At 31.5% G+C, this 23,838-nt stretch overlaps 1 protein-coding gene across 19 annotated transcripts in view; it reads left to right on the forward strand.

Moving 5' to 3' along the window:
- Phcl-1 (pH-sensitive chloride channel 1) overlaps nucleotides 1-23,838 on the forward strand; it is a 70,104-nt gene that overhangs the window by 11,131 nt on the left and 35,135 nt on the right. The window contains exon 1 of one of the 19 annotated variants that reach the window (XM_077403237.1): nucleotides 20,083-20,817. The exons of the other annotated variants lie outside the window; for them this stretch is intronic. The gene's annotated coding sequence lies outside the window, so the exon portion shown is untranslated. Of the gene's footprint in view, nucleotides 1-20,082; nucleotides 20,818-23,838 lie in introns of those variants that run through there. 19 annotated transcript variants of the gene reach the window in all.

The following is a 23,838-nucleotide window of genomic DNA, read 5'->3' on the forward strand; positions in this document are numbered from 1 at the left end:
TTGCACTTTTTCCAAGTAAAAACTATTATCAGCACGTCAAGCTGCTGTGTCAACTCATGTATTTCGGAACTTTTATTTATTTCGAACTGTTGCCTAATTGAAAATCAAATACGTTTCTCACTGCTAACATTCGTGGATTTATTCTGATACACATATTGTGAAGCGTGTTTGCAATAAGTCTTTTAAAGCGCGGCTCATCCTGTTTGAAGAAGCACTAAATCTGCAGTCTTCTTATACGAAATCGTATGTGTAATCAATTTTGTGTGTAATCGTTTTAACAGTTTTACAAGTCGCATTGCGTCTTGGATTAGGAAGGAGACAGAAGAGAAATGGTATCTCTATATACGAATGAAATTGTACGAAATAAATCATGGAGCAGGTAATATGCCTTGGGCATAATAATATCATTCAAAACAATTTTCTGATATCGAGATCTTTTGAAATACACGACATTATTTCGAAAAGTAAATATAACCTGTTTTTTGGAAAAATTTCAGTAACTTTGGCGATGTGATATGATGATAATGTTAAAAAATAATTTAAATTCTGAAAATAATGATAACAAATATTGCTACAATTAGTCGTTCTCAAGTTACTGACACAAGTAAATAATGGGATATACAGATATTAAAGTCTAAATTCATTTTATTAATTTAATATTATTAGATATTAAATTTAATTTATATTGTATGTTAATGAAAATTAAATTAGATTAAGTTAAATAAACTTGGATCGAATAAAATGTATTTTTAAATACACAACACATTATTTTTTAACAATAGTCATATTTTTATATCAAGACTCATATGTTCTATTGTTGTATATCTAATACTGTTTATAAGTCAAAAAATTATAGCTGAGATTTCTTGCATCATTTTATGCAAAAATATTGTTAAAAGGATTATTCAAATGCATCGCCTAGGTTATTGAGCTGTGTCTCTTTTCCCATTGCGGAAATGTACACATCAATAATGAAAGTGCGTGATAAAAAAGTCTCCAGCATAGATAGGAAAAATAATCACTATTATAACTCACGGTGAACTTGTGTTTATTCATCTATGTTATGCTGTAATTGCATTTTGAATTCATTTCTCTATCTACATGATTTATATTTCATATCTTTTCCTGGTACATAGTGATATTCAAGTGTCTCCACAGATAAAAATCAATTAGACTGATTAAGGTCTTGGAACCTTGGATGTCACCCCACGGGCCATTCAGGATTCCGGAAACTGCTGATTTCATCGACATACATTTTGAGCTACATAAAATGATCTTCGATATACATTTCTGAATAAGTCTAAAAAAATGAAGTTGAACATGTAATCCTTTTGCGGTTGGATTGGTTGAAAAATAACAATCAAAAAATAATTTCAAAAATATGTATATATATATAATTTGACTGCTATAACCTATATATGACTATATGTATACACAGTTCTATTCGCATAAGTTTTTACAAAGAGCTTTGTAATTCCAAGAGCTCTTTTTTACTCTTTACAAATAGAGATTTGAATTGTTTTTTGGATTATTCTCAGAGAATTACGGGAATGTTGAGTTGGCAAGAGTGAAGCATGGTATACGCCGCTTATTTGGAGCACGTGAACTTTTGACCTCGTCCTCCGCGCTACGTTATAAAATTGTGCGTACAATTCTCGAAATAATTACCTCTCGCTTTTTTTCACTTTTTTTGCGATTGCGTAAACATTGAAATCAGGAGAATTTTACATTGGAAAATTTTCAAAAACTATTTTTCGAAAAAAGTGACAAATGGCTTTACATAAATTTAGTAGATTAGTAATTTGACAGAAATTAGCAAACATTTGTAAGGCCAACAAAATATTAAAAAATAAATTTACATGCAAGAACATTAAAAAAATGATATCTAATAGATAAAATTAATTTCTTAATTTTTATTATTTATTAATTGCCAATACTAAGACAGGAATTAGGGAAAAATTATATTTTTAAATATTATTTTTCTAACTTTAAGCTTACTTTAGACAATTATCTCTCAGAAGATCTTGATCAATGTTATAAAAGGAGGACTGGTAATTGTATAGAAATGTCTACAGCGAATCTGGGCCAAAAACAATATATTCAAACAATTCGAGACAGTGAATGAATTGCCTTGACTTCGGAAAAGCGACGATATTTTGCGGTTTACCTCGATCTAATCGATCGGCCTCATTCGCCAGGATCGATCGTTAATTCTACTCCTACTAACCGCTCCAAAAATAATTTATTGACTCTGTTTTTACTAGAACGTACGCTGACTGTATCGCTTGTCTCTTTTATACACGTTCATATCCTTTTTCTCGTACATCGAACTTTTCCTGATCGATCATCGGAATATTTAATACATAGCTTAATAGATTAATGTATACAAAGTTGCGCTGCAAATTTTATTACTGTGAACATATATAATTATAATTGCAAAAAACATATTTTAATCAATGCAAGTATATGTGTAAAAAGTACACAAACAGCTGTATAGCTTTAAAATCATATATAAGTTTATCGTGAGGATAAAACTAATGTTGAGCTTTATAAAAGCGAAAACATTTTCTTCAAACTAGCAAGCGAGCAAAGTTTTTGTAAAATATTCGTAGATATTTTTACTTCATTTTCACAAAAATATATCTTAGTGGCATCACATTACGTACAAAACACTATCGAATCATTATTGAGACGGTACAATAACGTTTCACTCTAATAGAGTCACAACTTATCCAAGTTTTTAATCGCAAATAAAACGCTTCCTCCTTTCCACCGTCTCGTTGAGTGAAAGAGAGATAATAATAAAGAATAAACACTAAAGTTCCGACCAGTCAATCTTCACGCATAAATTATTGTATAGGACGTATCAATGTGCGTGCTATATCAATATAACTGTGTGATCTATAATATCAACGTTGTTTTGAGGGTGGAGATAAGAATCTCCGCTGGACAGAATTGTTCTAGAGATTTTATAACAGTTGCAAATAAATTCTATTGCTTTGATGATTTAAAATATTTTCTCTGAAAGTAAAGATTTTTCTCATTGATAAACAATTATTTTTATCCACATCTTCCATAACAATATTTTTGATCGTTCTTTTCGGATTTATCTTAATTTATATCTGTTAATAAATTACGATTAGTAATTTCTTGTACAGGCCCTAAATTTAGACAAGCAGTACAAACAATTGCGTGAGCCAAAATGTTTAATTCTCTAATAGCCATAAGTTTGTGTATTTACGCAATGTGTGAATTCATAAACGTTAAATGCATTCATAAACCATACATGGATAGTATTTCCTGTTTTTAATGACCGTGCGGATAGTTCTTTCAATATCTATTTTATTTGTATATACATTATGCATATTTCTTCATACAATTACACCTCTCTTTTTTTATATATATATATTAAAAAAGATAAAAAACCAATATTTTATTATATTTGATATAATCTGACGGTAAACTGTTATAATTGTTAAGATTGAGCTTTTTAGCTGTGCTTAGGTATCGGATTATTAGTAATGTTTGAATAGTAGTAGTTGGCCATTTTCTAATATTCACCGATGGTACAATACTAATTGTTCCAATAGACGAATGGTGATTGTAGTCTTTAATTCACCGCAACTTCGTCCCGGTATATTTATTAATATCCGTATTCAATGAATAATGTGATTTGGTTGAGTGATTTGCTTGATAATGAAATGCATTATCTACAATAGTTCCTATTAATTTATAAAGTTTTTCTATATTACGTAAAACATATCAATATTTTTACTCGTTCAAAGAGTTTTTTTTAATATTCCGCAAAAGTATATTATGATTTTGATAGGCCAGTATAATTCATTCAATTTTTCATGATTATGTAGTACTGCCAGTACATTTTTTTATGAAGGCAAAAACAATGGATTTACGATTCTTTTGCTTATTTCCTGTTTAATTAGATATTTGCAAAGATTCCCGTTTTTAATTTTTTAACCAGGAGAAAATAAACTTGGTATATTAATAGAAATGTAATCAATAAGACCGAGGTCGAAAGAACTGAAATTAAATTCTTGTGTATTTTCATTTTAATTGATGTATTAATTTACCTTGAAGATATCGGATCGCTTCAAGAAAGGGATTCTATCGATTGTTTAAAAAATTAAGAATTTTTTAATTAATGTAAATGCCAGGGAAGGGGACAACGAGGGAGATATATCGTGGAGTGAACGATGCAGACTATCAATTTGGTTTATCCGCACGAAAGAAGTTTTCGTCATGGTCATGGTGTCCAATTCGTTGATGAAATAATGCAAAGCGATGTACGTTGTAGAAAAAAGATAGAGTCGATTGGTATAAAATCAAATCATTCGTTTGAATGGCTACAATATCGATTTTTTTAGAAAAACGTTGTATTGTTCACAAAAGCTTCCGACGACAATTAGATTCTTTGTCTCTCTAAAAAGCTCACAAACAAATTTATATTTTGCATTGCTAAATTTTGAAGAGATAAAATAACGTAATTTTTTTACAGAATTTTTTTTCTAAATTTGAAAACTCATATCGAAGATTTACGAAAATTTCGCAATAGTAAATGTACAAAGAAAATATTTTTGTCCTACAATTAATGTGTATAATTAATAGTTATTATTCTTGTTTCTATAATTTATTATCCAAAAGTTTAATTATTAAAGAATACATTTCTATAGTTTTACTTTAAATGTGGAAGAAATAATGAAATTATGAAACATTTCCGATGTCACTTTCGAGGTTATTCGAGTGCGCCACGATGTTCAAATAGTACACGAACCAGAGATAGAATTTTATGACTTGTGTCGTATAAATTATGTTAAGAAAGAGCTAGATACTTGATTTCGAACTTGTTGAAAAGAAAATAAACTTAGCGGAAAATGTATTCTAACAGCAAGTTTAATAAATAAGCTGATGAACTATTATGGTCTTGCTACATAGAGATATAAAGAGTCAATTAAAAAAATATATAATGCAATTTGGGTCACTTGTTAATACAAATGCTCACTGATAAAAATCCGTAATATTATTATTGTCCGAAAAACAAAAATAGTTATTAATACACTCTAAGGGCAGGAATGCCTGGACATAATACATATACATGTATAATATGTATGTACATGTACATATATGTCATATATACATATCAAAATGTCCAGGCATTCCTGCCGGTCAGTGTACATTAAGCGAAAGCAAAAGGAAATTTAGATAGTTTCATACATCATACATCACAAGAAACTACATTCTCTCTCAAATATTTAGGATGCATAAAACCTATTAAATTCTATAATTTAATAGGATTTATTAAAACTAGAATTGTGAAAAAGATGTATTAACGGTTTTTTAATTAAAATAATGATGAGAGCTCAACGTTTCAATGCTTTTAGATATTTGGTAAATTATTCGAAAAAACTCATTTTGCGATGCTCAAATAACTGAAATCGCTGCATACATTACTTTTTATATTTAATGATAGAATTTCCAATTTATAAAAAATTATGAATATTTTAAATATCAATATTGAACCAAATGCAAGTGAATTTTGCAAAAAACTAGACGAGAAATGTATTAAAGAACACCGAGTGAGGGAAATAACACGCGACAACACGAATTCGTTGAAAAGAGCATACTCTAATTTAATGAAGGAAGCTGTCTAGTCTGCAGAAAAGACTTTATTATATATGATCCCGAAATAGTACAGTAAAGCATATTAAAAATTATCTTTTATTAAAAAGATTCAAACTTTTAAAACTTTAAACACATTTATCTTATAACCGTATTTTTTAAAATAATTTTCAAGATTTCTTGAAAATCACTGACTTAATTAACTTCAAATTTTCAGTATATTTAAAAATATATTGTTTATCACATGCTATCGAAGTTTTTTCCCATTTTTTAACCGTTTTTATTTTATGTTAAAAAATCAACCATATCTTTACTGAAAACTTGAACCGTTAACTTTAAGTGGGCGTTATTTTGTTAAAAATTATTATTTTAAGAAAAGCCACAATAGCGACATAATTTAAAATTAAAATGCCATACCAAGATTATTAATTTAAAATGATTAGAAGCCAAAGAATCTTGATAAGAAGCTTTTTTACGAGGTTCGATGAGGACGAGAACAAACACATTTATTTTATAATATTTCATCTAATAATTTATATATTTTATACATTTGTTTAAATTTATTATTTAAAATGTACACTGTCAGCCAAAATGTTGAGACTACATATAAAATTAAAAAATATTTCCGTGGAACATTACTTGAAAGTCCGACTCATTCCTTCCTCAATAGTTTTTCTTATTTAAATAGGCATTATATTTAACACAGTTGTGGTATATTAAGCATTACTTAAGTTTAAGAAAATAGATTACAATCATAAATAAGCCTTTTTTGCAAAATTGAGTTATAAACTATTATATTTTAGAAAATGGTAAAAGAATCTTCCGTCAGAAAAAATAAATAAACTTGCATGACCTAGATTAGTAAAAAAAAGTAATTAAATGTAAAGGTGGCTATTCTGGTGAAAAAAGTATCTATAACTTACTTGTAAAAAAATACTTTTTGTATAGTTGATTCAAATATTTTATATTATTATTTTGCTTCATTATAAAACAATATATAAAATGATAAAAAATGTTAAATTATAATGCGTAAATTTGATTATTTTTTATATGTATAGTAGATGTTATCAATTAATGATCTCAAACTCTTGACCGACAGTGTATACTTTTAGTTTATAAAAGAATATAGTTTGAAAATAAATTACTAACAGCACAACTACATGCTAAAGACAATTCAATTTTTCGACGATCATCCTTGTGTGCTTTTTTAAGAGTCCAATCAGTATTAAGAGCATCTTGTTATTTAAACTTATAACGACTTACATTATTCTATCTTATCATATTTTACAACATCAAACGTTACTTTATTATATTTCAAGTAAAAACATCAAAGGACCGTTGTTTCATATTTCTAAAATAACCATATTACTGAAATAACTAACATTAATATGATTTAAAAATCTTATATTAATTTTCTCTTCTAATTAGATTCTTTATATATTATAATATAAAGATGGTATATTATTCTCTCTCTCCGATACAAGTAATAATAATAATTATATACAAATCGTTATATCACTGATATTATATGCATTAAAAACTGACATCGCGCAACAATTGTGTTTATATCAAAGTCATTACAACATGCAAACGATATTATTTTTAGTCTCACATTGATTAACTGCTGTTCTCCCATGTTTTAATTGCTTCTTTTTTCATCATGATGAATTATTGCGTATGCGATTTATAAAATTTCTACATTTCTCTCTCAATCATAATTTCAAATCTTTTAATCAACTCCGAAATTGTCTCTTTTATATTTCGAACAAAATATTATAAGATTGATGAAATGTCTGCAACGAAATGTCTGCAAATATATGATCTCTATCAGGGCGGCGGTGTGGTCTAATGGTAGAGCGCCAGACTCGTAATCTGAGGAACCAGGTTCGAGTCCACTAGAGCCATGTAACATGGAAAAGTTTTTTTTCCGAAAAACCGCGCCCCTCCGTGCAAGATGCGGAGAAAACTGGGCTCCGTCTTTCGGAAGAGACGTTAAACCGTTGGTCCAAAGGAGGAAAGAGTAAGGTAGTGGATGAATTGGAGGTTAGGGTTGGGTACGTCCCATCAAAACGCCCTTTAAGGCCCCTTGGGGTATATAAAGTAAAATTCTTTATCCTTTATCCTTTATATGATCTCTATCGCATTAATTCTAATGTACACGAACGTGCTTTCCGATATTTCCGATACGAACAGAGATAATGCTAAAATTAAAATCTATTGTGAGATGCCAAATATATCTCAAATTCTTTCCGTTCCTTGTTATTTTTCATTAGAGTTATTTCTATATGTCCTTTAAGTATATGTATTTAAATCCGTTTGAATACGTTTGTATCCAATATTGGAAAATGTAATTCTGGTTTGACAGTAGCTCGCACCACATATCGAAAATATTGTTGGTATATAAGGGAGATATCCTATACGGGAATTGTCCTCAAGTTGTATGGTTTCAATTTCATTCTTTATCGATGGCAGAGATAAAACACGGACTTTGTCTTGTGAGTTTCTGGATCGGATCGGAAAATAGAGGTGGTCTCGAAAATTCGCATATACATGTGTGCATGTGTTTGTAAAGTTTTTATTATATGTATAGAAGTGTCCATCCACACACACACACACACACACACACACACACACACACACACACACACACACACACGCACACACACACGCACACACACACACGCACACGCACACGCACACGCACACGCACACGCACACGCACACGCACACGCACACGCACACGCACACGCACACGCACACGCACACGCACACGCACACGCACACACACACACACACACACACACACACACACACGTAGAGTAATATAAAAAGTTTAGTGACACAACAAGAAGAAAAATAAAAAATTAAAAAAAAAGAGAATTACGAAATGCAGACATATGCATAATTTATTTGAACGTAAATAATATTTATATTTTGTTGCTGTGTTTTTCGTTAATTTTTATTATTTTACTTGCAACCGTGCAATAAAATCAAAATTTACAAAATATATTTTAATATTATACAATACATTAGATTTTATTTATCAGAAAGGATGTAATTCTTATATGTATATGAAAGACAAATATAAATCCCATATATTTAAGAAACTCTATGAGTTAGCTAAATGGAAAGAGTCTTATTTTAATCTTATTTTAAGCTACTAACTTAGCACAATTTAATAAGCATGAAATTAAATACAAATGTTAAAATTGAGTTAATTTCGTAGCTTAAGGCTTTTGCATGGAATTTTATTTGTGTATTTATTACGGTACATCAGCTAACTTATAAAGATGTTAAATAGAAACAATGTTACTTTCATTTAATATCATAATTTTTAGCTCATTTATCTATAATTTTATATAATTATATAACTGTTATTTAATTTATTTTTTATTATTTATAATTATTTTGCATTCATGAGCGAGTGTTTTTTGGTCAATTGTGTGAGACTTTCGAGACTCATATGTCTTTGATGTTTATCTTTTTTACGACATTTTGTAATTAGTAACAAAACATTGAGAACAATGAGTATGTTCCGACTGTCGTAGATCTTTTGAAAACATAAGAACACTTTACATTTCTCTCTTCTCTTCAAATTTCCTGGCATTATGATAAAACTTTATATTTTTGCGAGCAACGTTCGTGTCTAATTTATATATTATGATTATTATGATTCTCTCATATTTGTCTTTAAAGAGAATCTATATTAAGATCAAAATGACGATCGAATGTTTTAACAGATTTTATAACTTTGTATCATTTTGTCTTTGATTTAATTCAATGTTCTGTTTTGTGCAACATAATCAACGTCAATTCTTATTATCTTATTTGTTCTTTTTTTTTAAATGGTGTCTATAAATAAAACTTTAATGGAGAACAAGTCTAGTCAATTATTCTTCATGAAAAAGAAGGGAAGAGAGAGAGAGAAAAAGAACACGACCGCTTTCCTCTTAGCAGCGTTCCTTCTTATTAATTGAATATTTTATTGATTAGATTTGATTGATTGTGGTAAAAGAATATTTCAAGACTTTCAACGTTGTACAATTTCTGCAGTTTCTCAATAATTACTCAACAATCTTGAACTATTCTATTAATTTTTTGTGTTCAACATAATTCCGATAACTTTAGCAAGTTTTAATGTTTTTGTAACAATATACAATGCAAAAGATTCTAAAGGGCGATAATTTTGAATTATTAGCACTATTACATACGTAATAGAAAATTCAAAATTTATAGAGATATACATATATGTCATCTTAAATATTATAAATTTAAAATTAAATTTTATATGACCTATAATCTTATTTAATATAATTTATTAATCAAAATTAATGTAACTTTTGTTAATCATGTGTGATATACATTATATCAATAATAATATTAATTATTTTTTTATAATAATATTATTAAAATTTTTAATTTTTAATATTTGTATTTTACTACTACATCTCTTTATTTTTATTAATAATTCAAAAAATACTAGTCGCAGCTATATGCAGGCTTTTATTTATTTGCAACGCACATTTTTACCGATATTTAAAATATTTTGGAAAATTATTCTCATATTGTGTAACCAAAATTATCGAAATATTTTTTGCTTTGCGGTAAATTTTCGTGAAATATTCTTTCAACGTGAACTCCTGCTTCTCGCTAAATGAAAAAGCAAAGAAGAATCCGCAATGTGCCAATCGTGTGCTACATTTGCTATGCATTTTACATTGTCTTGATATTGCAAGATTAGCTCTTAAAATTTCTTTAGAAGCACTTCGTTTTATTAATTTATTAAACATATTATATTTTCGGAAATAACTATTCCGGTAACCATAATGATTTGTCAAAGTAATTTTTTGCATTCTCTTATTTCATTAAATACGAACACTATTGTATGAGAATTATGAATTTTATTGTTCTCGCGCTAATTTCACAGCGTGCACGGCGATAAACCTTCAACGAAATCGCCGATGTCCTGACAAAGGCGAGGGTGCTTCTGTACCTCGCGAGGTGCTCCTCTAACCTCGCCAGGGTGCTTCTGTACCTCGCGTGGTGCTCCTCTAACCTCGCGAGGGTGCTTCTGTGCCTCGCGAGGCGCTCCTTTAATTCCGCGAGGCGCTCCTCTACCTCGCGAAACACAAAATGTAGCGACATATATTGCAAGATTAGCTCTTAAAATTTTTTTAGAAGCACTTCGTTTTATTAATTTATTAAACATATTATATTTTCGGTAATAACGGTAATATTCTGGAAACCATATAATGATTTGTCAAAGTAATTTTTTGCATTCTCTTATTTCATTAAATACGAACACTATTATATGAGAATTATGAATTTTATTGTTCTCGCGCTAATTTCACAGCGTGCACGGCGATAAACCTTCAACGAAATCGCCGATGTCCCGACAAAGGCGAGGGTGCTTCTGTACCTCGCGAGGTGCTCCTCTAACCTCGCCAGGGTGCTTCTGTACCTCGCGTGGTGCTCCTCTAACCTCGCGAGGGTGCTTCTGTACCTCGCGAGGCGCTCTTTTACCTCGCGAAACACAAAATGTAGCGACATATATTGCAAGATTAGCTTTTAAAATTTCTTTAGAAGCACTTCGTTTTATTAATTTATTAAACATATTATATTTTTGGAAATAACTATTCCGGTAACCATAATGATTTGTCAAAGTAATCTTTTGCATTCTCTTATTTCATTAAATACGAACACTATTATATGAGAATTATGAATTTTATTGTTTTTGCGCTAATTTCACAGCGTGCACGGCGATAAACCTTCAACGAAATCGCCGATGTCCCGACAAAGGCGAGGGTGCTTCTGTACCTCGCGAGGTGATCCTCTAACCTCGCCAGGGTGCTTCTGTACCTCGCGTGGTGCTCCTCTAACCTCGCGAGGGTGCTTCTGTGCCTCGCGAGGCGCTCCTCTAATCTCGCGAGGCGCTCCTCTACCTCGCGAAACACAAAATGTAGCGACATATATTGCAAGATTAGCTCTTAAAATTTCTTTAGAAGCACTTCGTTTTATTAATTTATTAAACATATTATATTTTCGGAAATAACTATTCCGGTAACCATAATGATTTGTCAAAGTAATCTTTTGCATTCTCTTATTTCATTAAATACGAACACTATTATATGAGAATTATGAATTTTATTGTTCTCGCGTTAATTTCACAGCGTGCACGGCGATAAACCTTCAACGAAATCGCCGATGTCCCGACAAAGGCGAGGGTGCTTCTGTACCTCGCGAGGTGCTCCTCTAACCTCGCCAGGGTGCTTCTGTACCTCGCGTGGTGCTCCTCTAACCTCGCGAGGGTGCTTCTGTGCCTCGCGAGGCGCTCCTTTAATTCCGCGAGGCGCTCCTCTACCTCGCGAAACACAAAATGTAGCGACATATATTGCAAGATTAGCTCTTAAAATTTCTTTAGAAGCACTTTGTTTTATTAATTTATTAAACATATTATATTTTTGGAAATAACTATTCTGGTAACCATAATGATTTGTCAAAGTAATTTTTTTCATTTTCTTTTTTAATTAAATACGAACACTATTATATGAGAATTATGAATTTTATTGTTCTCGCGTTAATTTCACAGCGTGCACGGCGATAAACCTTCAACGAAATCGCCGATGTCCTGACAAAGGCGAGGGTGCTTCTGTACCTCGCGAGGTGCTCCTCTAACCTCGCGAGTGTGCTTCTGTGCCTCGCGAGGCGCTCCTCTAATCTCGCGAGGCGCTCCTCTACCTCGCGAAACACAAAATGTAGCGACATATATTGCAAGATTATAGCTTTTAAAATTTCTTTAGAAGCACTTCGTTTTATTAATTTATTAAACATATTATACTTTGGGAAATAACTATTCTGGTAACCATAATGATTTGTCAAAGTAATTTTTTTCATTTTCTTATTTCATTAAATACGAACACTATTATATGAGAATTATGAATTTTATTGTTCTCGCGTTAATTTCACAGCGTGCACGGCGATAAACCTTCAACGAAATCGCCGATGTCCCGACAAAGGCGAGGGTGCTTCTGTACCTCGCGAGGTGCTCCTCTAACCTCGCCAGGGTGCTTCTGTACCTCGCGTGGTGCTCCTCTAACCTCGCGAGGGTGCTTCTGTGCCTCGCGAGGTGCTCTTCTAACCTCGCCAGGGTGCTTCTGTGCCTCGCGAGGCGCTCCTCTAATCTCGCGAGGCGCTCCTCTACCTCGCGAAACACAAAATGTAGCGACATATATTGCAAGATTAGCTCTTAAAATTTCTTTAGAAGCACTTCGTTTTATTAATTTATTAAACATATTATATTTTCGGAAAAACTATTCCGGTAACCATAATGATTTGTCAAAGTAATCTTTTGCATTCTCTTATTTCATTAAATACGAACACTATTATATGAGAATTATGAATTTTATTGTTCTCGCGCTAATTTCACAGCGTGCACGGCGATAAACCTTCAACGAAATCGCCGATGTCCCGACAAAGGCGAGGGTGCTTCTGTACCTCGCGAGGTGCTCCTCTAACCTCGCCAGGGTGCTTCTGTACCTCGCGTGGTGCTCCTCTAACCTCGCGAGGGTGCTTCTGTGCCTCGCGAGGCGCTCCTTTAATTCCGCGAGGCGCTCCTCTACCTCGCGAAACACAAAATGTAGCGACATATATTGCAAGATTAGCTCTTAAAATTTCTTTAGAAGCACTTCGTTTTATTAATTTATTAAACATATTATATTTTCGGAAATAACTATTCTGGTAACCATAATGATTTGTCAAAGTAATCTTTTGCATTCTCTTATTTCATTAAATACGAACACTATTATATGAGAATTATGAATTTTATTGTTCTCGCGCTAATTTCACAGCGTGCACGGCGATAAACCTTCAACGAAATCGCCGATGTCCCGACAAAGGCGAGGGTGCTTCTGTACCTCGCGAGGTGCTTTTCTAACCTCGCGATGTGCTCCTCTAACCTCGCGATGTGCTCCTCTAACCTCGCGAGGTGCTCCTCTAACCTCGCGAGGTGCTCCTCTAACCTCGCGATGTGCTCCTCTAACCTCGCGAGGTGCTCCTCTAACCTCGCGAGGCGCTCCTCTAACCTCGCGTGGCGCTCCTCTACCTCGCGAAACACAAAATGTAGCGACATATATTTCTTGGAATTGTGTTTTCTCGACGTTTCGACTTCGTGATATGCGTACATGGATATATGTAGTGTATAGTCTCACGCGGCGGTGTAAAAACTTTTATCGGTACCTGTCAGACTGTCAGAAACGAGTCCCTGCGGAGCAGTTTCCAGTCTATTAGAGATGGTGTCGCATTTTACATCCGTTCGCCGAGTGCGTGATGTTAAAATCGACTTTCGCGTGAATACGAAAGTCAGATCTGAGGAGAGGGTGGCTGAGTTGACTTTTGGATGTTTAGAGGAATAAATATTTTTGGTAACGTTATTTCAAAATCTGAAAGTGTTTCTACTATTACATTTCAATGTACATTACAGTGCAAAAAACGGAACTTATATAGTTTATTTTTTTAAATCGTATAGTATTTATACATTAAATTTTCTCGATGTTTTGTAGAATTCTTTCTTAATATATAAATATAATAATAATAAATACTTTCAAATATATATGATATCCCTATGAACGAATAAATATTTGATTTTTTTATTTATTTTGGAAAAAATCTTTTTGATGGTGTTGATTAGTCAATTTTATATTCTATAATATGACGTACCATATTCTCTTTTTGTTCTCTTTTTCGCTATGACGTCATCAAGTAAGTGCACTCTTCCCTTCCCTGCTCTTTTCGCATTCAACGTCAGTAAATTACATAGTAAAATACAAAAGATGTAATTCATACCGCATGTCTGTATATCTGTAAGTATCAACCAATAGCCGTTACATTCCTGTACCAAATCCAAGGTTTTTTTGCTTCATGAAATCGACAATGAGCTGTTCTGTAGCGGAACAGATGAATAGAAACTGAACGGACAGAATAGTTACTGATTGATGAAGAGCAATCAAAAAACACAATTGTGCCTCTGGCCAAATGTATCTGCACAACGACCATGGAAGTGGACCATGTATCGACGCGAGCCGTCTAGTTGAGATTATCATCAGATCTCGTTGTCAGTAACAGCTGGACCGATCATGTTCTTAGTAGGCTTAATCGATAGCTTAAGGGTTTAAAGTATGTAACAATAGAGTCTTTATTTTTCTTTTATGTGTCTTATAAATAGAGATATATATTAGAGATGCAAAATCTGAATTGGCAAATTTATATTTAAGAAGCGTTATCATGTCGTTGTCCTAAAAAATATTGGTTTTTTTGCGATTTTTGATAAAAGAAGGGTGGGAATGTCTAGATTTTATAGTAGCCTATATTTTCCACAGAAGTCTAGAGAGTAACTATACAAAATTTGGTCCAGATCAGTCAAAGGGTTTAGAAGTTAATAGGGAATATATAGACAAACATTTTTTATATATATAGGGTAATCTCGGGTAAGATGGCCATAGAGAAAAGATGGCCAACACATGTTTATTTGATGTTTCATGACGAGCTATATTGAAAGAACATAGGTTGGCCTGGTTGGCCATCTTTCCCCTATGGCTATCTTACCCGAGTTTACCCTATAGAGATTACGAGAATCATGATCGTTATGTTAATAAGCATGTAAATAGAAAATATGTCAACATACAGTCGGGATAGATTTTTTGTGCCTATAAATACTATTTTTTGCGTGAATTATGTACATTTTTTACTTCGCAAAAACCGTGCGCCGTTACTGTCGGTTTTGAAACGCAGTCTGAAACTATAATAGTACAATCACATAATTACATAAATTGATAATCAATTTAACAACTTTCTTTCTAACTGTGAAAAGTCAATCAACTTTTGAACTTCAAGGCACATCTTATTTTATTCCTCTTCGAATTACATTTCTCAATTCCTCCAACTCCACTCAATACTTTCTCTAATCTTAATCTCTTCATATCTTTCGTTTTTAGTTATATTAATCATGTTAGCTAATTAAAGTTAGCGACCAGACCTCTAACGTCTTTTTTGTCATTCCATATCTTTTTATCTTTCTAAAATGCAAGAGAAAAAATTATGTAGTTTTATTTTAAATAATAATAATGATTTTAAACGTTTTCGAAAAATAACTTTAAAAAGAAAATTTTTCTCACATCACGTTTGCCATTCGAAATGATTCAAGTTATGTTTGAAATATTTTTTCTTATTGTCAAAAGAGTAAAGAGATAATTTTAAGTATGCTGTTTCTGGTAGGACACTTTATATGGGTGTGTTATATCTCAAGTAGCTAAATTGGAAAACAAATTTTGCAAAGCATCTACTACAAAATGTAGGCAAAATGCACAAAAATATAAGAAAATATAATAATTGATTGAAGAAACCAAATAGAATCTATCTTTCATAATAATAAAAACAATATATTTGTACGTTTATATGTATACGTTTATGTATGTATGGTTACAAAATGACAGATCTTGCGCTCGATTTTTTGTTTTTAAGTGTTTAGAATAAAGCTAAACTTATTACCGCGTCTTTAAATAAACTGGTTACTTCAATTTTTTGACACAAATCTTTTGTGTTCGATTTTTATTGGCAAGATTTATATGCTGTTTGATTATATCGGCAAGCTTTGCTCGCAGAACATAAGCCTAATGCGGAAGAGCTTGATGCCAATTGACTGCAATATTTTAAATCTACTGGCAAATTGCTAACATAATGTTAACATTTTGCTTATTGGATACATATACATTCATGAATGTATACATTCATTCACCCACACACACACATACGTTCACATACATGCACACACGTACATCACATCCATTCGCCACTTCATTACTTATCAAAATATGTGTGTGTGCACGCACGTGTGTGATGATCTGATGATTAAACTAATATATAAAATCAATAATTCTCAAATATCAGAAAAACATATTTTATTATAATGCATCTATAATGCATAATGCATATTAAACGCTTAAACCAAAAAATTAAGCTTCTATTCAAATTTTTTATTTAAGTTTTTCAATATTGATTTAAATTTCTGTTTTTAAATAAATGTAATAGATTGTGTTATTTATAAGCATTACATTTTCTATCAAGATTTTTTATTAAATTGTATAACATTTGAAAAAATGAGATCGATATTATATTCTTTGCTTGAGACTTTAGTCAAGATAATAAAATGCAATCATTCCAGCATCTCTGAATCTCCATTGGGTTTTTTTCCCCAAAATATAAAATTATTGAATAAAGATATTGTCATATATATTTTAGAATTTTAATGCCAACTTTTCATGCCAAAAGCCAAATGTTTGAAAAAATTTGGCGAGAGACAAAGCAGATTCATTTTACATTTTCATCGTTTAATCTAACTTTTATCGAAAAACCTAATATTTGAATCTCTCTCTTTCTCTTTTTCTCCCCTCTCTCCCCCCTCTTCTTCTTCTTCCACTCTCGCGTGCACTCACACGCGCAAAGTGGGTATAAAATAGTGCAATCTGTAGCATATATTTACATGATCATGGTCTGAATTCCCGCGCTCTCAAAATACGACGTGACTAATTTTCTCTAACTAGTCTAGTCTGATCATAAATAATATCCCTTGGCATGTGGATAGCACGACGCAATGACGGAACTACCGGTGTCGTGCAGCTTCACCGTTACATACATATGGCTAAAAGTTATGTTTCCGCACAAAAATACGTATAAATACAAAGACAAAAAAATTTGAAGAATATCAGTATGAAGATACTTCGTATAAGTTTAATGTGACAGAATTCTTGAATTTTTGATCATCAGCGCGTGATTGACCGTGATGGGGGAAAAGAATGTATTCCTTTGCGTTCGCCACGGGGGTTGTAAGGTCACTTATCCCCGAGTGAAAGCGACCGCGACTGAGTCAGACCGGCTGACCTTCATGCGCGGCATTACTACTTGCGATAGCTCAATACACAGCTGTTTCCCCCTCGTCGATGCCACGCTTACCGCCTTTACGACCGTAGCCTTAGAGCGAGAAAGTCTATGCGACATTGTGTATTCTGCATCGGCACACGCGATCATTATTCACGCACTGTCCAATTTTTATGTTAAAATAGAATCTAGGTCTTGTAAATTCAAGAACACCGTAATATAAGAGACAGGGGCTCCAATAACTTTGAACACGATATGAGAATAGTATTTGAAAAGTATTTTTAACATTAGAATGATAGGAAAAACCAAATGCTGCGACTATATCTATATACTTGTTCTCAAAATAGAATTGTTGACAAAAATAGGGGAATATAGTGGAATGCTAACACTGAAGCCAAAAAAATTACTTTATCAATTTAATATTGTTATTAACTCAATTAATATTATATATAATTGATAAAAATTAAGTTGTATAATATTAGGTAAGATTATGTCAGATAAAATTTAAGTTTATTTATACAAGGCAATTTAATAACAGATATATCTTCTACAAAATTTTACATTCCATCATACGTTTATAATTTCAACTTAGTTTCTTATATTCTAGAATTTTTGGCATCGTCTTTTGTTGAGAAAACAAAAATGTACAATATATTAAAGTTGAAGTATTGAAATCATGTCAAAGACAAAACAATTAAATGTTTATAGCATTTTGGTTAATGTTTACAATAATGCATGAGTTTTTTCCGCCGATGGGTTTTCTGTAAACGGAATTAAGTCTTCTTATATTTATAAAAAAGCTTTATTTATTAGTAATTTTATCGCTGTCTATAATTCATTCCGCAATGTTTCTTATTGCGATACAAAATTTTCTGCGCGATAATTTTTATCCAGTTATATAAGAGCATTAATTTTTATATTTAAAAAATCAATACAAGTGGGAAAAATATTATTATAATATTTTATATGCGAATTTGTCGTTTGTCGCAATAAACTGGAAGGTTAGTCTCATTGTCAGTATCTTGGCTACATGCGTCGCATCGGCCTGGCTGGCACGAAAAGACACTACTGTGTCATGGTCATGACGAAGTGTGGTCTGTCTTGAATAGGTGAGGTTTTGTCGGCAATGCAAACACATATTCATTATTTTACACAGGAAAATATTAAATATTAAAGCATGAATATATATTAAAAAAGATTAGTTTTACTGAATCTTTTTTTAGAAATCCTAGACTAGTCTAGATTATTTATATATACAGGTATTTTTATATACGCAACAATTTTTGATATCACTAAAATCTAACATAAATAAAAAGTTAAAATTTAAAATAACAGATGCCATATAGCAGATTAAAAAAAATTAAATAATTTTGAATATTAAAATAAATTTTTAATTTGAGATAATACTCTTTTCAAACTCTAAACTCATTAAATTGTATTAGTGATTAAGAAAGAATTAATTTTTTAATTTTATTATAATATTTTCTCACACATGAGCTTAAAGTTGAAATCTTATAATTCAGTTCGATGATGTTTTAAAATCTTCATGTATTTACAGAGTCTCACTTTAATCAGTATACCTACTTGAGTATATCCAGAATTAAACAAGATATTAAACTATTTTTTTGAAAAGTTAAATAGAATCACACACACCTGTTCATAAAAAATTTTGATTCAATAATTCTAAATCTTTAATTCAAGATTATTTCAAGGTAAACTTCAATTAATGAGTTTAATTATTTATATAACATAAGATCCATTCTACACCAAATGGCCAAACGTAAACTTGGCAAAGTTTCGATTTCGATATTTGGCTCCGTTTTATAGGTTTTGTTCTATTTCATGCTCGTGACTATCGTAAATGTTTATGGACGTCCCTGAACATAATTATTATAACTCGATTTTCAAGATGCCTTAATACATTCACTAATATAGCAAACATATTTCTAGCTACTGTATCGAAATGTATTTTAAGTGGAATACTTAGACTATCGCAATAAACTATATATTTTAAATTTTGCCAAGAAAGAAAATTATAAGATTTAATGATCTCGATCGGCCGCATATTACAAAACATCTTCTGCTAATTCACTGCTCGAAAAATATTTTGTTTAATCCAGTAAGCAAACTATTCACACTATGTCAGCAGATTGGCAAGAAATTCGATCAGAAATTGCTAGCAATTTGGCATCAACTGTGCCCACGTTAAGATTATGTTTTACCGACAGAGCTTGCTGACATAATTTGATCAAGTCAAAGATTTTACAGATTGCTCTATTTCTATAGATTCTGCCTTTATTCTATATCAAATTGTATAGCAAATATGTCAAAATGTGTTTGATTTCTGCCATTATTTTTGTAAAATTTTGATATTTTTCTACTAGTAGTCTGCCAACGGCATTGTATATATAAAATCTTGCATTAAGTTATCTGTAGCTTTTTTGTTGACAAAATTTGTAACTTTGTATAATCTGTTCTCAACAGGCCGTTTGGAATTGGCATTAAATTATAGATTCTATATATCTGTTATAAAAAGACGCATATTGCGGACAGACGCAGTTTATTACCATCCTTCAGGATGGTTGGGCAGCGGACTAATACCTCTCATAAAAATAAAAATGCTACGAAACCTTTAAGGGGATCCTAAAGTGAAGGCTGAACTTTCTCGACGTCGGTAATGTCAACATTTCTAATCCTGTTTTCTATGTCATATATCTATATCTGTCCTTGTCTAACGAGAGGCATCTGTCCTTGTTTCGATTGTTGCGCCATCTCTCGCTACACGCAATGTCAACCTGAATGTGCTTTTGCACATATAAAAGTTTATTTAAACTAATTTTTTTTTCTAGGCTTTTAATCTTAGATCTAATTGCACGATATTGTTCTTAAATGTTGTCCCTAGGTCATGCCGGTCTAATTTTGTGGATATTTATTGTGGAATTTTTTTACAAAGCAAATATTGTCGTCACGTATACCAAAAATTAACAAAAATATTAATTTTTTCTCGTTTTCGATATAAATTCGACCACCATGACCTAGATTTTGATGCGTACTTTAATTTTAGACAAGAATTTTGTATTTCTATAAAGCCAATTAAAAGATTAGTGCTAAGAAAGAAAGCCGGTATTACAGACGGCTTTAGGATCCCCTTAAGGAATCGAGATCAAGGTCCGACTTAAGCTGTTCTCTTGTCTTTGAGGGAGGTCAAGATTCCATCTCACGACTTTCTTTCTTCGGCTGATGCACCACTGCATGGTAATGATATTTTCAGTATTCTTTACTATAGTAAAGAAAACGCATATTTAGAAACAGGGAAAAGAGAGAAAAAGAGGAAGAGGGAGAGAAAGAAAGACAAAGATAACGGAATCGCGTCCTTGCAACCCATATGTGACTACTCCGATTTACGTATATACGGATTTACGTATACGGAGGTATGATGTTGAAGCGATGTGGAAGGCAGCAATCAGTGCTATTGAAACTTATTATGCAACCATAACTTTGCTCTTACTGCAACCTTCACCCTAGGTAGTAAGAAAATTACGTCATATCGAAGCTATTTTTTGCATTCAAAGGATATGTATTTTGTAAAATAAATATATAATGCAACTATTATTACCTTTCATATTTCGACAAAATAAATATGGAAATTTAAACAGATTGGGTTTATTTTATACATATGTTTTATTAATATATGAAATGTTACCAACATAAGGAAAGAATGTACTAGCCAATAAACTTGAGATATATTATATATTATTTGTATACATATTTAACATATGTATATATAAGATTTGTCTTCGTAATAAAAATATGGAATAAATATGGAACAAATTTTTTTATAATTTTTATATGATATTCTGTTCTATAGAAAAATGGCTTTAAATATCAGATACTTAATAATTTATTTATTTATGTTTTTTTAAGTATTAATAACTTTTAATGTCTTGCATGTCAATGACATTCTCAACTGTGGACAACAGTTATAAATACGTAAAATGAAAAAATATAGAAATATATTTTACTGAAAAAAAGTAAAAGTAGTCTTGATATTTTATATATAATTTTACCAATATTTTTAAAAATACTTTCTTTGTCTCACTTTCTCTCTACAGACATATACCCAGGTAGCAGGGTGACGTCTAAAGACGTCTTAATGACGTTTTATTGACGTTATAGAGACGTCATTAAGACGTTACTAATACATCATTTGACGTCACTCTGCTACCTGGGTATGTATCTATGTATAATTATATACTGCATAATATACTATACATATATCACACGCGCGTACACCGTTGAACACTTTTTTATTTGTTGTAATAGATATAAACTTTTTTATCCATATTTTTATTACTATTATTCCCAAATTTATTATTTTTAAAGGAGATAAATACATTTTTGAAAACTAATAGATACGATTTAGGATTTGGTTAAATCGCATTTTTTATACTAGGACAAAAATAAAAATATTTATAACAAATGAATTTGTCTTGGCAAAGAGTTAAACATATAATAGTAGATGTTTTAAACATCAAGCTACAGTTTCCAATATTAATTCGTTCAGATATTTTAATACCAAGTAAGAAATATATATAACATAAAATAGTACCTATGATTTCGGCAATTCTCTCTATATATAAAATCTACTTCTCAAAGTACATATTTTTATTAAATGGCCCTTACAAATTATAATCAGATAACTAATCTGAAATCAAATGAGTGCGTGTGGGACGTCTTATTAGTTGGTCAGCCATATTGAAAACGGTAGGTGGGTGAAGGTTGCAGTAGAAGTGGTGATTACGGTTACAAGAGAAAGGCAGGTATTAGGCATCAGTTCAGCGATCGATTTTACTTGTCAATTTAAAAAAAAATCAAATTCTTTTTTTTTCTTTCTCGTTCTATAAATCGATAAACGATTATTAAATATCGATTAACGATAGTTTACAATTAAGTAATTTGTTTCTACTCAAGTGACTAATTCGTTTTCTTAGAGAAATGATGATATATTTCATTAAATAATTGGGTGGCAGTGTGGTTTTATGGTAAAGCGCCAGACTCGTAATCCCGTGGAATCGGGTTCGAGTCTACCTGATCACAGGAATTTTTATATTTCAAACTGCACCCCCCGCACGAGTGGGGCTCGTGCGGAGAAACTAGGCTATAAAAAAAATAGGAAACGGGATCAAAGCATATTCTAACTAATTTAACGTTTCCACAACATAATTTTTGAATCCATAATAATTTTTTAATCTTATAAACCTATAATAATATTTATTTGTGTACATCTAAAGATTACATAAGCATTGATTTTATATTCATTTCAGATTGATATAACTTATATTTATTACCTTTAAATAATTATTCACAAAATCAAACAGTATAATTATGATTTTTGCATGCTTTATATAAAAATCACACGTAAAGGATTTAATTATATAATGCATGCAAATATTACGGACGATTATAAAGAAACAGATACCGGCAGATTGCAAGAAATTCAAACTAAAGGGAATACTGAAAAAACTGATCTATTCTTGTAGATATACTAAAGTAAGACATGTGCATTGTTTCTCATCCTCATGCCGTCAATCTTGGTCAGCGATCGAGCCGATTAATAAGTGATTTATGAAAACCGTGATACTGCTATTGAAATCACGTACATATATCTGAAGCACATCAATACACACAAATTATATGTTTCCGTCGCATTTCTGTGAAAGAAAGGTTAAATCTAAAAATATTCTGACGTGTACTGTATTAGATAATATTTTATTAGGTTTCTAAATAAAATTGTGCATGCGTACAGCCTTTTCTTTAATTTCTCTTGCGTTGCCATTATAGATTACAGCCGCCATTTATGTCAAAAGTTTGATATAAATATCGCTTTCTTCTTTAGCGTCTTATTGATATAAATAATCGTTTTCTTCTCTAGCGTCTTATCGATATAAATAATCGCGCGCGCATGTATCATTATTTCTGTAAGAAAATGTAAAGTGGCTGCTACGGGTGCGGTGCAAAACGTAAGGATCGATAAGAGAGCGCATGTTATCGATGGCATTACGAAACAGAATAGCCGGACGGCCAGGGTCATGTTAACGGACCTGCGTCCTTCAGTAGTCACGAGATTACTGTGCTAATTTCTAAGTAATTCAGTTTTCTTGATTAGTTCTCCTTATTATAGTCTTGTTTATTTTAGAAAATACACTTACTTGCATAATTTTCGTAGGCAGGAAAACTCACAGATTTAACTCGATGTTTAACTTTTCTTACTTATAT

This window comes from Temnothorax americanus, unplaced genomic scaffold (assembly GCF_048541705.1).
Source record: "Temnothorax americanus isolate GAGA-0224 unplaced genomic scaffold, ASM4854170v1 Scaffold17, whole genome shotgun sequence".
Lineage (NCBI taxonomy): Eukaryota > Metazoa > Arthropoda > Insecta > Hymenoptera > Formicidae > Temnothorax > Temnothorax americanus.